This window comes from Embiotoca jacksoni, unplaced genomic scaffold (genome assembly GCF_022577435.1).
Source record: "Embiotoca jacksoni isolate LCO1_2020_lvr unplaced genomic scaffold, fEmbJac1.0.p SCAF_9, whole genome shotgun sequence".
In the NCBI taxonomy this organism is placed as follows: Eukaryota; Metazoa; Chordata; class Actinopteri; family Embiotocidae; genus Embiotoca; species Embiotoca jacksoni.
The window spans coordinates 2409752-2428630 of NW_027185447.1; positions in this window are offsets into that span (position 1 = coordinate 2409752).

Genomic DNA, 18879 nt, shown 5'->3' on the forward strand with positions numbered 1-18879 from the left:
GAACCTAAAAAAAATACCTCTAAGCAAGTCGGTGCTTGGGGCCTGCAAGACTGTTTGATTCTGGTCTGCTGCAGAAGGATTTGTGGTGGAACTTGTATGCCTAAACATGTCCAAGGAAGACTCCAAACATAGGCTTGTTGTCTCACTGTCTGCATTGTAATGCACATTGAGGATGCATACTCACGTTTTGCATTATCACAATATACAAATGTTGATGAAAACTGACATCCATACGCATTGTGCTACAATAAGCATAACAGGTATGTAAGAAAGATTATTCAGGATTTTCTAGCCATACACGTCAGCATTGTGTCATATAATGGGTCCATTGAAAACCTTTGTTCGATTAAACTGAGGAGACCTGGTCTTTTCTCTGTTTGCTCTTTGTGTGAAGTTATTTGACAAAGCTTTTGACTGCACTATTATTGAAATCACTGTACTTTGAGAGCCAAAATATAAAAATATAAGATAAACATGAATGTCACTGACAGTATCTAAATCTGTCTTTGTGGCTCAGTTTGCAGAGCAGTATTCAAATGGATATGGAGCAAGACAAATGAGCACTACGGCTGTCAAAGCTGCAGTTATAGACTCATCCCTGAGGCACACAACTCTATGGTTTGAAGAATTTTAAGACTGTGGCTCGAACATTAGGGTTTCCGGCTGCACCCGTCCAATTCAAGAGCACCCTGGTTGACAGATTCATCCTGCGGCAGGCCCGCGGGGGGATTCAGAGGCGATAGGAATTGTATGCGGGAACATTTGGTGGTCAAGGCTGCAGCATCTTTCTTGAAGATAAAGTGCAAATAATTTCAATTGAGCAGGTACTCTTTCAACTCTGTCCCACAAATCTGGTGCTGTGGATCAATTCTTCCCCTAAAAAAAAAAAGACACTGAGAAAAGCAGAGAGGGTCATGCCTGGAACTTCATTCCTTCCCTCTCCTGTCATTATGCCTACAGTAGAGAGAAAGGAGTGTGACCAGAAGAGGTGAGGCTTCAGTGATTTATGGTTTCCTGACAGGCCAAGACTTGGAATGTTAATTGACACTCTGGTCAAAGCGTGAGAAGAAGCAGATCTGACTGGCAGCGAAACGCCAACACGAGGGAGACTTCCGTTCACGTTCTCCCCTCCCGCCTACTTCTTCTTCTTCTTCAGATTCGTAATTCTTCTAAGATTACAGCCTCTGCCTTTGAGGGATGAGGTGAAGTCAAGGAGGAGTCGTGTGCCCTTGTCCTTAAAAGTAGACCTCGTTCATATTTCTGAGCAGTTCTCCTCTTGAATTCTTTGCCACGAGATGACATTTTAAAAAGCTCAGTTTTAGCCAGAAAATGAAAATCAGTTCAGACACTGATAAGTTTTTGTTTGTTTTGTTTATGTGCTTTTGGCATTGAATTCTTTACATTCCATGCTGGTGTTTAGAAAATGTGTCCTGACACGAGGGCACAGAATAAATCAGCTAAAAGATAAAGAAAATCCCCTTCTTTCATCGCTTTTTCTCACTTTTTTAAAGTGTTTGAATGAAGTGAATTTTCCTATTGTACTTAGTTCATAGTAATGCTGGTGAAAACCGCAGAAAGAGACAATACAAAGATATTCAAAGGGATTTAAAGTGAACTTCTGCTCAAAACATGGTTGTTGGGCAGCTTTTCTTGCCAGGAGCCTATAAAGGCCTTAAGCTTCATACTTAAAAACCTTTCGTCTGACCTCTGACCCTGAAGCCTGACTTTTGGTTGAGTCCAAAGACTTTGAATTATTTGGCTCACATCTGCCTGCAGCTGCGTGGTAAAACTAGGAAACAGCGCCGTTATAATTTGTTGCAAGTCACAGACATTTGGAAGCTTTTGTGTTTGTGCGGACTCCTTTGTGGTCATGTAATTCCTAAAGTGATGTCGGGGTTTGGGCTGTTAATTGCAGTTGTTAGCAGATTGGAAGATAAATCAGACTTTCTAATTTTGTGTTTTTGGTGAATCTTTGCTTCACACGACACAGAAACCATCTTCAAAAATATCTTTTTCCCCTTTAAAACAGCAGATGCCATCTTTGTCAACAACTGTGTGGACAGATTTCCATGAATGATGAGATCTACATGTTATTATTGCTGTATGGTATACTATGGCAAGCTGTTTTAACATTTAGCAGCTAGACTGGATATGTATTGCAGATATCTGAAACTTAACTGTCAATTCAGATATCCACGACGTCATTTTTCTGAGGACAAATGACACACTTTTGCCGTCCATGTGGTTTCTAATTTCTGCAATGTAATTTCATGTCGTCAAAACTGTACTTGAAGATATTTATAATCACATTTTGACTAGCTGTAATTCCAGTTTCAAATATCGACAGATTCATTCTGGCTAGGCATAACTCCAGTTCAAGATACCTTTATTTCCCCTCAACTCAATATATCTACATTGTCTCTTTGTTTACAACAGTATGGATAGATTTCCATGAATGATCAAATCTAAATGTGATTATCATTGAAACATCGCATACGGCAAGCCATTTGAACATTTATTGGCTAAGTTTGACTGTCTGGATTTAACATTGAACATCGTTTAACATTAGTACGCTTGTGTAGTCCCATTTTTTTCATCTAAAGTTATGGGGATTCGACCCATTTTGGGAAGATACAGAAGTTGTTCTACTTGTCTTTGTCTCATCTCACTGCTGCAGTTGTCTTTTAATAGGTGTAAATCAGAAATCACTCAACATCAGCACCAAGCCAGTACCAACACTTTTTAAATCACATCGCACTCTTTTATCATCACTTTGGTGGCTACTGATTTGTTCTTGGATTGATTTTGGCCTCAGACCTGCTCTGCACCAATCAACCTGTGCTGCCTGAAGTCCTCAGACGAGAACCTGCTGTCAGTTCCTGGGTGTAGATTTAGGTCAATAAGAAATTGAGCCTCTGCTGTCAGGCCACCTGAAACCTGAATGATCTTCCCGAGGAGCTCAGACACGCTAAATCCCTGCTTTCTTTTAAATCATCTCTTGAAGCTATTTTTTTTAATAACTTAGCCTCAGAGCAATTTGAATGGTTTGTTCATGTGTGACAACTTCTTATAATTACTTTCCATTTACTTATCTTGTTTATTATTAGTTTTACTACGATATGTGTCCATGCAATGGGGCAGGAGGGATGGCTTGGTGGAGTAAGTTACAGATCCTAACCCAGCGGGATGAGGTTTGAGTCGAGGAGACTATGAAGTGGTTTTGTAGTTTTTCTATAAGCCGTAACCATGTGGTGTTTCCTTATAACCCTAACCGAGGTTTTTTAGTCCTAACCATGTGGGTATCTTTTGTTTTCCTAAACACGTGACACTGATACGTTTCAAGAGGCAAAGATGTGTCACTGATACCTTCCCTCTAGTGGGTGGGCGGGTGTATTACATGATTTGCCCTGATACAGAAGAATGAGCTGGCGTGAATCTATTCAAACTTTTTCTCCAACAAGTGTCACAACTGTTGTGAATACATAATGCTTCATGTATAAATCATTTTGACGAGAAATATTCCTTGTCAATTATTTGGTATTTTTGATTCATTTATTTCTCACCTTAAATCACTGTTCAGACATTTAAAGCTTTGAGAGATTTGATGTGAACAGAAGCTGTAAGAAAATACTGTAATGTGTTATATAGGATGCTGTTTGCTGGGTTCTCTCTATAAATTACCATTTAATTATGAATTCTTGAACACTCCTTAACGAAGTTTAAATTTGAATCTGTCTTGTAACCCCGTAAATACGGTGTCAGACAAACAACACGACTTGTTGCTGATTTACAACACCAGCCATGTAAAGTGAGAATCCTACTGCAGGCTGAATATGAAAGGTCAGTGTCAGGCAAACAGCACTGAAAGAAACGTAATCATGTGATCGCTCCACTTTACAAAGACGACAGTCAGAAATAGATCAAGTAACTGATGGGGTCACAGTACACAGTAGGTGTGGACAGGCAGCTCCACTGCCTCACCCTGGTGCCTTAAACCTCATAAACACAACATCTTCCTCTGACATCATGGCTCGCTGTCCTACATGTAATCTGATATCTGCGATGTAATGCCTAAATTGGAATTAATATTTTTCATATTTCTTCTGTATAAGTAGGAGCCTCATGTAACTGCTCAGGCATCTGGAAATGAAACAGGGTTTTCTGCACATCTGCCAGCAGTGAGCATCTGAATTATTTCTAAATTTGAGGACAGCAGAGGACCGGAGCTCACATATGGAGCACAAAGCAAACACATATCACACCTGACTTTGATCTTTTCAGAAATCGATTCATGCAGTTCGGCTGCAGAATTAGTTTTTTTTTTTTTTTTTATCTTACAACTAATCATTAGTCTCAAGGAGGCAATATCGAGCTGTTGACACACTTGATTCTTCAGCAGGTGAACATTACTTAATTTATATAGTTTATAGAACTTCAGAAAATACTTTTCTTCAACTCCTGGAGATTTTTTTTTTTACTCACTATTGTGTAAAATACATCTTCATGTTTAACTGTGAGCCTTCACACTTGAATTTGAAGTTCTTACGCAACTCAAATGAAATTAAAGGACAATTTTGGGTTATTTCAATGTGGGTTTTTTGTTTTGTAGTTTTGACCATCTTTGTTATTGGTTGGGATAATTGTACTTTACAGATTAATGTCATCAACAATGTTTCTAAAATGGGTTGAGAAACATGATCACATTATAAATGAGCCATCACTTCTATCTGATTGTCTGAACTACTGTGATAAAGTTTGTCAGTGTCCAGCTATGGATATAAGTGTACTGGTGATGACAGCTTGATTTGGCCTCTTATAGAAAGTCAACTGACTTTTTAAAACTGTAGATTCTGTGTCTGAAACTGAAACCATCGCTGCTGAAATGTTTGTGTGGTCACATAACTATGGGAAGAGTGATGGGTCAAAACTTGGTCTGTAAACTGGTGGATGATTCAAATTTATTTGGTTTTATGATTTGTGTTCAATTTCTCCCGGCCTTCTGGCTGACCAGAGGGAACCCAGCAAGTTCTTTTGAACAAACAATATTTTGTTTCCTCATCAAAGCACACTGTGGATATTCTTGAGGCCTGCTGTGCATTTTCTGCTGGTGCATTGCCAAGTGGCAACTCACTCTGACGTCACCCACTGGTTTGTGGACTGCCATTTTGACAGTTTGGTTCTCTGGAGCCAGAAGTGATCATACTTGTTCAAGCTGGGGAGGAACAAGGGTTGAATCTGACTGAGATCTCGAGGACGCTATGCTCTGCCCACCTATACCGGTAACCTGACAGCACCTCAAGCCTGTCAATCAAATCTAATTAATGATGGAAAAATGTTCAGGGCCACCATAGCACTGATCAGAAGGAGTGAATTTAGCAAACGATACCATAATGACTTGTGGGAAAAATTCTTGACTTTGTATTTCATGAGAAAAGTTGATGTTTTTTTATTGGGAGGTTGTTGGAGCCAGAGTTTTTTCTTCGAGCTAGCCCCAAGTGGCCCTCAGTGGTATTGTGTTTAAAGGCACTTTCTTCATTTACTTTTCAGACCCGGAGACTACATCCATTTTTATATTCAGTCTGTTTGCATTTCTATGCATTTTTGTGCATTAACACCACTTTCTCTTGATCAGTGGAATAACATGAAACTTGGGCAGAAATGTGCCTCATCCACATGTGTGTTCCCTTAAGTGTGCAGGATATAAAAAAAATGGGGAGGTAGCTTAAGTGTGACATTATTGCTCGAGTGTACTACAAGTGGTCCAAAAAAATCTTTAACTTGGCGTGCAGAGTGTTCATTATTGAACAAAGAAGGCTGGGCCTGCACACTGCTGACTTCTTACAATGTTGTATTAACAAATAGTACACATACGTGTATACAGTATAAATATCTCTACAATGACAATCTTGTACAGGCAATGGAGTCAGACATTTTTTTTTTCTGAACCCAAGGCAGAAAAATGTGTATCCTCAAACAGTCACTCAGCCACATAAAGTAAAAAAAGATATGCTTATAAATTATATTTCTTTTTATTAGTGCCAATAAGACTTTTGGCAAAAAAAATTTGTAAGATCTTGAAAGTTGCAATGATCCTTGATGGGACTTTTACCCGAATACATCAGAGCAAACTTTTATGTTCACATGCAAATTAAAATAAAACAAACAAGTACACATATAAAGAAGGCATAAAACATATTAAATCAACATGTGTTAGCGCTGCATTAAAATTAGCGGCAGTTAAACATAGTGCTATGGTCCACATATTACAGGGGAACTGTGTGTGTGTGTCTCGCTCCATTCCTTCCTCCCCTCACTGGCAGCGTTTGAGTCGTGATCTGTCTCCGGGAAGATTTGAAGTTGATTTGCGGTTGTTTCACTTTTCAGAGAAAATAAAAGACATGCTTGTGTGTTGTCTTTTTTTTTTTTTTTTACCCTCTTTCTATTCTGAATTTAACCACTCTCCGCCTCCAGAAGCCAATCTGTCAGCCAGCGTGAATGAGTGTGAGAGACTTGACATCGAGCCTTCGGGTGCTCGGGTGGCAAAACTGGCCTCAGGTCACATGAGGTGGTTTGAACACAGTGTCTGACTCACTCTGAAATAGGTTTCCAGTGGTGGAGTGGGGGAGCACAATGGGCTATTATACCAGTCAGGATGTGTTGATTGTTTTCCTGCTCAGTGTTGAGCAGGCTTGCAGTGAAAATGATGCGGTTGGAATTTTTTAAAGACTGGAAAATAAAAGTGTAATTAAAGAGATAAAGCACTGAGGAAGGCATTCAGCAGTCTGGATTCCTCAGCAGCGCTTCTATTTTTTTGGTTTCCATTGTGTGTCTATTTGGGTTTGTTGGACAGCTAATTGTTCTCTTGCTGCATTGCTGGTTCGGGAGTCTCCTCTTCTGAGCATCCAGGGCACTAAGAAGCTATAAGCTGTTTACAAAAATATCACTACTGCCCTCAAACCTCAACCATATTATGATTTATGGAAAGCTGTGGTCTCACCAGAGATTTAGGCAACTACCAAAGTCTAGTTTCACACAGATTTATGTGCTTGTGACTCTGGAGCCTATTAAGTTGTATAAACTGGAACAGAGGGTTGGTGTGACAATAGTAATATTTGGACATTTTGCATATTTGGATGGAGTTGAGACACCTTAACCCATTAACAGCCACATTAAGAAATACAATTTTAAAAAAAAACTATTATTTGCTGGTAACTGTGTTTCTGGCACCACATTTAGCAACTTTTTAGATGTTTCTTTTTCATCAGATGACCCATTTAAGCAGCTGGTAACTCATGGCATCAAAGTACTTTTTTCATTTGTGCAACTAGAGTTAAAGTTTTTTCATATAAAAACATTGCAGAGAGTAGTAGCGTTAAAGATATTCATCAATGTAATAAAAAACCTTTTCTTATTATAACAAATACAATAAATGCATTGTAAAAAATGCAATAGTGAACGTAATGTGGTATAGCTACCAATAAAAGGTATTCAATCTTTGTTTGAAGCAGACTAATAGTCAGGAAATGTCATTATTTATAATTCCCTTTGTTTGATAAGTATGTTTGGTCATGTTTAATACGAAGACTCCTTGTTTTCTGATGTCCTCCACTGCTGAACACATTGAAGAACACCAAATTATCCAATAGACAGAGATCAAGGTTAGCGACGATGGCTGAGGCAGAAATAATGAATGCTGCTAGCTCATATCTTATTCCGCAAACAGTAAATGGCTTTATCCAACAAGAAAATCGGTGGTTACATTATGATCTTGCGCATTGTTTATGCTGAGCCAGTGGAGTCAGGTTCAGTTTATCTTAATTGGGTGAGTTGACTGTGGTCACACACTTTTTCACTGAGATGCACATTATTGTCATGTTTCTCCCACTCAAAAAAAAAAAACGTTTTTTTTTTTTTCTTACATCAATTTTCAGGGTCACTTGAAGTCAGCTCTAATGAGCAACTTCATGCCAATCAACTTCCAGTTGATTCACGACCTTCAGACGATATCTTTTTATAATTTTGGCACCTAATGGAAATAACTGGCGTTGCACACTCTATTTAGTGAGAGAAATAAGGACAATCAACCAAAGATGAGTTTCGCCAAGTTTTTATTACAGCAATTTGACTGTGAAAAAATGTCATGTGTATAATTGGTTTGTTACAGTTTATGATTCATTCCACTTCATCCCAAAATGTTCAGGCAAATGAGGCCATGTTAGATGGGAAATGTAAACTTAAATCTTTGGTGGACATAAAAACTATCTCTACAAGATTTGAAAAGTTTGAATGTCAACTCTTGGAAATCCTGAAAAGTGACATCAGTAAACTGCACACAGCACACTTACATATATACGGGCCTAGCCCCTCTGTGATGTGTTACACTAAAGAAACCAAGGGGACATAAAGGTTAAACATCTTATTTCTAAGTATGTACACATGGCTTTCTCTGGACAGAGGAGGGCTGATTGTACCTGACACCAGAATTACATCTGGGCCAATTAAGCAGCCGCCACCACGGCCAAAAACTGAAGTCAGTGTGGAGCTGCCTGAAGGTGCGGTACCACTAATGGTTAGCAGATGTCTCACTATTCAAACGTAAAAGCCCCAGTTTCCTTCTAGAAATAAAATGTGAGTAAGTTTTTCACATAAAGTTACACTTAAACAGGGTTTACTTAGCTGACTGGCGTCTCGGTTGTCAGCTGACGCGTATGCTGTTTCCTCAACTTGCACATGACGTGTACAATTAAAAGTAGTTCCAAAGAAATCTCTGAAATCGCGAGCTGTGGAGAATACAAAACCATTTTTAGGAAAGACATCATCTGTCATGCACAATTAACTCCATTGTACTGTAGGGGAGGAAGAAATCTCTGAGATGTGTATCTACAACACCTCAGCAGATAACTGTGTGTGAAACACGAGAAGGGTGTGTGACTAAATGTGTTTGTGATTTTACTTAATTCAATCTTTACAATGTCCCCTGAAGAATCCCATGGAGGACATCGGTATGCTGTATTCATGTTTTAGCCATGTGTATACGTGTCAGCACTGGTTGGTCAGTCCACCACTTTGGTCCTGAAATCTCTGTGTCTCAAATAAATAGGACAGACTGTCAGAAAATTTCCAACATGGTCAAAAGACGATGAATCCCAACGACTATGTCGGCCCTTTTCTTGGAGTACACCCACAGGGCAACGATTCACATAGCCAGTGAATTACTTGTACATCTTGCCATGAAATTATGCCGTAATAACTCAGGTGAATGCAGTTACAAATGTTTTTGTGGTCTCGGCGCAACAGTGATTTTTCCTTGCAACTGAAACAGCAGAGAGCGCACATCAAAGATTGTGTTTTGGGGGACAGATAGAAGTCGTAAGGAACCAAATTTGGTGAGAAAAGGTGGTGAGCTACATTTGTGTTGCAGGTGAGTCATTTGAGCATTTTTAATGTGCTGCGTGTTGTGTCATCACGTCACAGTTCAGGCCGTTTGCACTGAATATTTTCCCTCAAACACCTCAGAAACGTCACTGAAGAACTCGGTGTTGACAGTCGGACCCTGGGAGACAATTGTCAAAGAAAACCCACCAGGTAGGGCTCCTGACCTGATGTGCCTTTTTTTCGGTCTTGGGCCGTGATGTCCACTCTTGAAATGCGAATGTCACCTTGCTTCATGGCCTTAGATTTTTCTGAAGCATTTCAAGTGTCTCTTTTGCTGTTTTTCTGAGTTTGACACCAAAGTTGACATGCCACTGCTCATATCCATGTAGAAATAGCCAATGCGCCCGAACCAGTGGTCACAAAAATGTGTACAACTCAGGTGCTAAATTGGATCAAGTGATTAAATTTTCTCACAAAGGTTAGGGCTTCCTGCTACTCCGAGCATGTCATGGTGCTGCGATCTGCTCGCATGCAACATGAGCAGTCCCAGAGCTTTCAGATCCACCCTGGTAGACCTTTTATCTGCAGTCTGCAGGCCAAATATGGAGTCCGTACAGTCAGATATTTTTACATGCACTCAGAGAAATCAGGTTATGCAGGTAATCAGAAATGTGTTCGTTACAGGCCCAATTGGTGACTTGGGCTGGCAAGGAATTAGCTTGTAGGTCTGAACAGATCCGTCTCCAGAGCATGTGTGGGCTGGTCATACAAAGAACAAAAGTATCAACCTCAAGAATGCAGTCATTGCAAAGCTTATTTTCTCTTTTGCTCCTGTCTCACGCCCACATACTGACTTGGAGACCTCCTGAGCCCCACAGGTGCAGAGGAAGACTCGCTGTGTTTTTTGATGTTTGTTGACAGAGATCAACAAGCAAGAACAGGCTCTCTGTGCTGCAGTCCTGACAGACAGCCACTAAAATAAGCAGTTATTCCACAAACAGCTGTCATACGCATCTTTCTGTTGAATCACCTTCACCATTACAACCAGCACCAGCAGCTCCCTCGGCGCTAACGCCCATTGACTTTCCAATAATGGAAAGAAGCAAGCAGGAACACGAAGGCCTTTGCTGTACGTGTTTCACACACACTCGCACAAACACACACGCCGTGCATTCCCACACTTGAACCTATAGATGTGACAGCTGCAGGCAGCTTGTCCAAACACTGTAATGCAACAGCCACCTCTGACAGCAGTGCAAGTGAAAGTGAGCGGTGTGTGCGTTTATAGCAATTTGCCATCAGGAAGGTCATTTTAGGTGCGTTTATGGTGGCAAAAGGTTAAAAGACTGGAAGTTACATACTTTTCTAATAGAGACAACTGTTGCATGGAACCACCTGAGCTCCAATGTAAACAAGGAAGTGAAGTGATACCATCTCCTATGCTGGCATTTTAGATCTGCCCACACACATGCATGCCTGACCTCATTTTCAGCCCTTTTCTGTACACATTTTTTCATTCTCACCGGCACACCTCGTTGAGGCATCCTGAGAAGATTCATGTTTGGGTACTTTCGAAAATTTACGTCCAAACATTTTATCCTTGTTTTTTTCTTCAATTTTCATAAAATAAACAAAGCTGATGCAAAATCACAAGTATTTAATATTTACCACTGAAACAGTGCACGAGTGTCCACTATGACTCCGTGTGGCGTAGACATGGACTCTGTGCGGACATCCATGTACCTCAAATTTGGTGTGACTTGTCCGTGCAGCTACAATACCATAGAGGCTGTGCAAAGAAATCCATTTTCTACAAGTCATCGCTACAACAATATTAAAACAATAAAACGCGCAACAATTTTTGTTTTGAACTAGCCCAGACTTTGGAAACACGTCTTTCAGTTGGGGCCTGTTGACTGTGCATGCAGAGAACACATCCTCCAAGCAGACTGCAGAAACATTTATAAACAGAACTATTAAGTGTCTGCCTTGTCTGCAGCTGTCCATCTATGTGTCCACCAGGGAGCACATTCAGGCCCTTCACAGCCACACCAGCTACTGCTGCTGCTGCTGCTGCTGCTGGCATTCAAACACACAGATGTGAAATCTAATCATAGCAAATTGAATACTAATCAGCACAGGTCGAGGAACTATTTAGAGTGTTAAGAAATATTTCCTAAGCATTTAACCCCTTTAAATCCAATCTAACAGTATTTGGGCCACTCACTGTTAATGGGTTTAAAGTAGAGTCACTGCAATGTAAAAATGAAATATCCACTTCTGGTATATTGTGTTCCCCTTCAGTGATAATTACAATGATTTTTTATATAGAGTACCATATAAATCTGTATTGATGTGTCATTGCAATAACTTTTGTTTAGGATTCAAACAGCCTCTCCAGCCTGAACAGAATAAAGCTCAAATACAGTTTTAAATCAGCAGCACATAAAAAGGTGGCATTGTCATGAGTGCAAACTTTGCTCTATTTTGAAGACTAGTTAACTATATTTTTCTTACTCTATATTTATACTGTTATATTGCTTATCTCCCATAACATCACATAGTGCTGACAGTCAGTGATTTACAACTGTTACAAGGGCAAAAAAATTTGGTTTCATTTCCAAATGCATGCATAAACTTTTATTTTAGGGTTTATTGAAAAACTTCCACTGAAAATTAGTTTTCAATCCTGCTTTGGGATCATGATGCAACAGATGCCGTCGTGTCTCTCAAAATTTAAATTAATTAGTTTACCATATTATCCCTATAATCTGTCCAATAATATTTCTGAATTAAAACAGAATTACTTCCCAACACTAGTTTTAATGTTAAAAGAATGCCAAAAATGTTAAATCCATTGCATTTGTCAGAGCGTTTTCACTGAACACAGCTGCAGTAGACAGTTGCTGTCAGCATCATGGCTCATTAGCTTGGGGGAACCAAAACAGTGAAGCGGTGTGCTGAAAACTTTCTGCAGAGTTGTGTGGTTATTCTCTGTCAGTGCATCATTATGAGCAACTCATTTCACATTAGTCATTTGATCCAATAGCTTTATATCCATAACAATGCATTATTTTATTTTTTTTTAAATGAAAGTTCATAAAATATAGTGTAGTAGATGTACAGGTGTGTGCATTAAATTAAAATGCTCAAGAACTACTAAACTGTAAAACATGCAATACTTGACTAATAATCTTATGGTCAATCCTACATATTTTTTTTTATGTTAAAGTTTAATATATTTCATCTTCAATTTCAGTATGAGTATTATCATCTTCAGTTTCAGGAAGGATATAAAGCTTCTCAAGTACACATGTAGTCTGCTGGGTGTGAGGAGACACACACACACACACACACACACACACACACACACACACACACACACACACACTCTCTCTCACAGCTGTCCCAACACTTTCATTGGCATAACAGCCCTCCATTACTTGGAGTCAGAGTTAGACATGCCTGACGTGCCTACCTCAGCAGACCAGAAACCACTGTGGGGAGGTGGGATCCGACCACCAGGACAGGTGCCGCTGAGGTGACATCACTGCCTATTGTGGGTGCTGCTTGAAAAGCTCTCACATTCCTGGGACCAAGTAGTGATGACAAATACAACTAATGGAGATGTATTAATAAAGAGAGTATGACCAACGTCCCGGCACTGCTGTAGTCTCTTTGAGATTTAGAGCTTTTAGCAGCAGTGGAGATGAACTATAACGGACTCATGAGCAAGATGAGACTTTATGGGATCACGAAGAAAGGAAATGAAATAAACAGAAATCTGCATTGATTTCATTTTCTAAATTATACATGACTGCCCAACTGTTAAAATAACCAAATAGCAGCCTGAGACTTCTGTAAAGTTCCTTGTGGGTAGGTTTCATAAGTCGATATTTTGTGTGAGCTCAGGAGAGGTAATTGCCACGTTGTAACATAAATAAGTAGTTTAATATGTCAGAATCTTGGCAGAGTTGACACGCCAGTGTTTGCTTTCGGAGTGAGTTGTGTAGCTCGGGCATATGACCAACTGGGATCAACAATGAAGCATGAAAGCTGTGTTCAGTGATGTCAATCACCTGCTGCTAATTGCTACTGACAGGGTGGGAGGAAGGGAACGGAAACTACGAGTGTTTATCTTACTGTTGATCTTTAAACTTACCTACCACAGCTTTCACACTTATTTTTAGGCAAGTTCCTCAAGATGCCTGCAAAGCTGGAGTGAGAAGAGAAGTTTTATATTTTGAGAGATTCAATGCACAAACTATCAACACGTTATTTGCTGGGCGTTCATTGAAAGTCTATGTAAGTCTTTTCTGCAAGCTATTGAGTTGTATTATTTTGTAGATGATGTGGCAAAGGGAGAGTGAGATGCAGCACATGGTTGGCTGGCTGACTGATTTATGTGGCAATACTGGTGTTGCACTGAGCTGCAGTCATGAATAGTGAGCCAAAGACAAAGCTTTCAGTGTCCCATTCAAGTTAGAGTCTAGTTCTGAAACAAAAGAATGAGATTTTGTTCACAAATTAAGTTTAAGTTAAGTTAAGTTAAAGTTTATTTATGGTAGGGACCATGTACGGAATACATTAATCTCAAAAAGAGAGGAGATGCTCTGTGCCAGATTTAGCTACTCGCTGATATCCATCTGCGGTCCCTGTAGTTTCCTTTGTAGGGTGTCTGCATGGAAAAGGATCAGGGGCACTGGAATGAAACCAGAACCAGAACATGCTGCAGGGATTTGGATGCTTCAGTAGGGAGCTGAGACGTAACTGGGGAGAAGGATGCCATTGTTAGAAACAAATAGATTAAAAGTATGGATGGGCGACGAAGCAGCAGCATGTTTATGGAACATTAAAATGGGTCCTAAAATAGATCCCAGTGGAACACCATGAAAGTAAGTGAAATGTCAGGGCAGATAAATGAATCTCTGTGGTGCATTTAAAGAAGGATTCTGGTAAAGCTCTCCTCAACCATGCCAGAAATATACAAAGAGCTTCGTTGATAGAGCACTCCTTTAGTATTGTATTTATTTTTATACCTACATAATATGGGTTAATAATAATAAACCCTCACCCTCTGTTGTCTGCTGTCTTTCTTTAGTGTACCATAAATAAACCACAAGCACAAATAATATACATGGCGGGATTGACTTTTTGTTTCTATATACTTCGGGTTTAGTGCAAGATAAAAGTTAGGTGTTAATATGGCTATTCAGCTGTGTTTAATTCAATATTATGTGTAATTCTCCCATTTAATTGATAGTTGTTGTTTTTTGCTATAATTTTGGCCTCTTATTTTGACCTCCTGTATATGGAAGAAGACCTAAACGGAAAGATTAAGAGTTGCAAGGATGAACATTTAAACCTAAGAGCTCACTTTCATGCACTTCTAATCCAAACAGGCCTCTCCATTTCCTCTCTCTCCATCCCATCTGATATCAGTGAGCCCGGTAGAGTCATCTTGAACTGAATCAACAGGTGGCTCTCAATGAAGGCTCTCAGCAGCCCAGGGGCCCCCAGCGAGAGAGGACATCCCTCCTCTTTAGACCCTCCAGGAATCCATGTCGACTTTATTCTAAGCTCTGTCTCCTTCTGCTCTCTCCTCTGCGCTTCCTTAAACGTCCACAATGGCCTTTAGGTCGGCGGTCACTCGATATGGAAGGAGGAGAGGAAGGAGGCGCCTCGAGCAGCAGGTCATTCTACTTGGCTGAGCAAATGGGAACATCTGCCACTCCAGTTTGACCCATGCCTCCAATAAAAAAACAGAGGAGGCGTCGTTTGAGAATATGAGCAGGTTCCAGCTCAGGGCATCGGTATGCTGCAATAATGTTGTGATAAGGAGCTGAATGAACACGGTGTAAGTAATGTGCCGTTTCCCCCCCCGGCCGGATCAGTACTTTCCAAGGACAGTTCACTCTAATGGGGAGGAGAGGGAGGAGGCGAGGAAGAGGAGGATGATGAGGCTTTGGGGAATAGTTGTTACCTTAGTCATAATTCGATTCAACCGTTAGGTAATCTTCTAAATCAGCGAGATGTTACTGTGATTCAGAAGGTTTTTATTATGAATTAAATGAACAAAGGGAGGGATAATGTGAATTATGCTTTGATAAAGCCACTTATTAAATCTCAGTCTGACTATTTCCTTCGGACATAAAGGACACTGGAAACATCTATGCAGTTGTTTTTGGCAGAGAGGTTCAGTGTTCAGCAATTAAAGACAGAATTAAATCAGATTTATTAAGCAAAGTCTTCTAAAAGTTACTTGAAGGAGTATTTGGTAAAAGAAAATCTGGAATACTGCGAAACATTTTTCTGTTTGCTTCTGTCTGATATTAAATGTTACATTAAATAATTTGCAATGAATCAAGTCCAACTGACAGTGAACCACACACACTTTTCAAGCAGGTAATATTTGGATATTTAACCATTTATTGTTTTTTCCACTTGCAGATTTGTATTAGCATGAACCTGAAGCCAGAGAAACTCTGGGCTCGTGACATCAAAAGCAAAACCAAACCAATTCTGTTTGTTACTTTTTATTAGTTGATTTATTGACAGATTAGCATTATAACACCTTACAAACACATTACAACTACAGGCTATACTTAAACTTGAAACTTGGAAAAATGGTTATGATTAAGACTCCAAAATGTATAAACATCAGTCAGGAACTACATTTAAAATCTCGCTGATGATGAGACTTTTGGGGCTTTGTTGGAGCTGCAGCACATTTTGTCTAAGACTACAGAAATTCTAATTTTTCAAGTGAGAAAGGCCCCCGCATGTCATTATTTGTCATTTAATTCGAAGGATGTATTGATCTGATGCTGAGTTCATGCCACGTCTTCTCAGAAACATTCTTTCATGCACTGTGCCAAGATGGTTCCCCATGTTGCTGCCTTGTAGTCACACCATATAGATATACATTGAGCTTAAATAAGCTTTTTTTTAATTTGATTTGTTTCATTGTGTTGCAAATTTGTATGGGTTCAAGTAAACCAGATAAAAACAAAACATGTGTTTAGATGCAATGACTTTGCAATCACTCCGGCTTTTTTAGTGGGCGATTCTGTTGGAGTTTTTAGATATTGATTATGGTCTGTAGGACGTGACATTAACAACATAACAAAAAGATACATTGTGGGTCTGTAGGACTCAGTGTTTTTCTGAGCTCATATCAGTGAAGGATATGTTGGCCCCTACTGATTTGATTTTGACTTAATTTTTCAGCAGTCTTTTGTACGTCCACCAACTTTATCGAGATGTACTACTAACTCAGCGGAGTTAGCCCCTTTTAACTGATTTTGATGAATGTTGGTAATTTAGAAGTAGGTAAAATAAAAAGAAAAGAAAATATACACATTAATTATCTGACAAAACATATACAACTTTGAGAAGAGTAACGAAACGTGTGATTAATCTCAGCATCAGCTGCGTGTGTCTGTTTCCGCTCAGCTTTGGCCTCTCTGGCTGTTTGAATTACAAATGACCACACTGCAGCCAACTTCTCAGGGATGGTTTACATTACAACTCCACGCAGAGGTCACACATGCCCGCAAGCCTCCCAGCTTCTCACCTCAATACACACACTTGGGCCACATTACCACCAACATTTGTTCATTACCACGTACACACACTTGTATGTATAATACACTGTATACAATTTACAGATGTTTCTCGTGTACGTTGATTTGAGAAAATCCAGCTGCCATGTGTTCAACGACTGGCGATAGCTATTAGCGGTGCGGCTTCAGGCCGTTAGAGTTTGATCAAAGTAGCATGATTCATAGTGATATTATCTTTGATTAAACTGTGAACTGTCTTTACTGAATGTAGCTTTATGTGTACAAACAGCTTGATGTACCTTGAACCTGCTTCTTAATCCGCCCTCACACATCTCCCTTATCAGGCAGCAGTAAATCTGATGAGGCACATGGAAATACTTTTTCATGACAGGGCCTGAATGAAGTGAGATCAAAAGGATCAGGTGCTGGAGGAGGTGGGGTGGAGGAGGGCGGAGGAGGGTGGAGGCTATACAGCTAATCAGACTAACAGATGACCCATGTCCTGTTCTCACATATGCCGGCCTGGGTCACACTTGTTGCTCTGTGTGTGTGTGTGTGTGTGTGTGTGTGTGTGTGTGTGTGTGTGTGTGTGTGTGTGTGTGTGTGCGTGTGTGTGTTTGTGTGTGCAAGAGAGAGAGAGAGAAACAAAGGCCTTGCTGTTTGCCTCCCCACCCCTGCTGCTGTAGTTGCTTTACACCTGTGCTTGGCAGCCCTCCCAGCACCCACCCAGACCCAAAACATGTTACCTCAATCTAACCCCCCTCCCCACACACACACTCACACACATCCACACACACCCCAGCCCACAACCACACACCCCAATCCACTTTAGTTCTCGGTTTACATCCTGCGTTAGCTTTTAGTGCTGCACTACAAAGAACAATGCATATTCAACAGCCTCTCCGGGTTGGATAATGCACACGAGGCCCCTCAGGCGCGTCTTATCGTTTAACATCAACACAGAAATGGGAGGATATCGTAGGTTTCTTCTGTCCCTGCTCCACTTCCTCCTTCCGAACTCATGCCATCATGAACCTGAACCCATGACTGAGTAGGCCTCCCCTCGCTCTCCTGCTCACAACTTAAAGACGAGGTGTGAGAGGCAGTGTGGAGGCAGCTGTGGAGGAGAGAGCAGGCGGGCGGGAGAGTGGTTGGATTTTTTTTAGGGGTTCAAAAGCTCCCAGAGAGCCACAGAGTTTCTTCTGTGGTTTGAGGGGGGGGGCCTTTGTGAAACTGGAGCCCCCCAGAAGGCACGGGGGGAGGCAGAGGAGGAGGGAGGAGGAAGGGTGAGTGGTGGATGAAGGGCGGGTGCACACGGCCCGCTCCAGCAGAAGCCCACCTCTTTTCTCGCAGTGTCAGCGTCACAGGTGTGTGAACAACAATGCTACTGTGTGTGTGTGTGTGTTTGAGAGAGAGACGTGTCCAATCAATGACACACTGTATTGTAACAATCTATTGTGAGGACAAGACTGGGGCTGAAAGGTAAACACAATGTGGGAATAAACTCTGAGGTACCAGGAACAACCCTGCAGCTACAGCTCTGTGTTCACTGACATACAGGATGATGAAGAGGAGGGTGGGAATGGAAGCAAGATGTAAAGCACAGCACCTCCTCATCGTGAGTATAGCCGTTGCCCAACGTTTTGCCATAGTAACACTGGGCAACAAACAATGAGAGCCAGTCAGATAAAGCTTGACAGTGAATTCCTCTCCGCAGACGTTGCTAGGTAAAGGACTTTTCCTAATTCCCCCATATTCATACTGGACTCCCCCGCTCCCACTCCCACTCCCACACACCCTTCTGAGACTGAGAAACTAGATTAAACCTTTTTTTGTTCATAACTTGACCACCGTCTATCTCCAGGACTGGCAGGGGGCTACATTTTTGGGATATTTCCCATAAATTATGACGGGCTATCAGTAGGCCAGCTGTACTCTT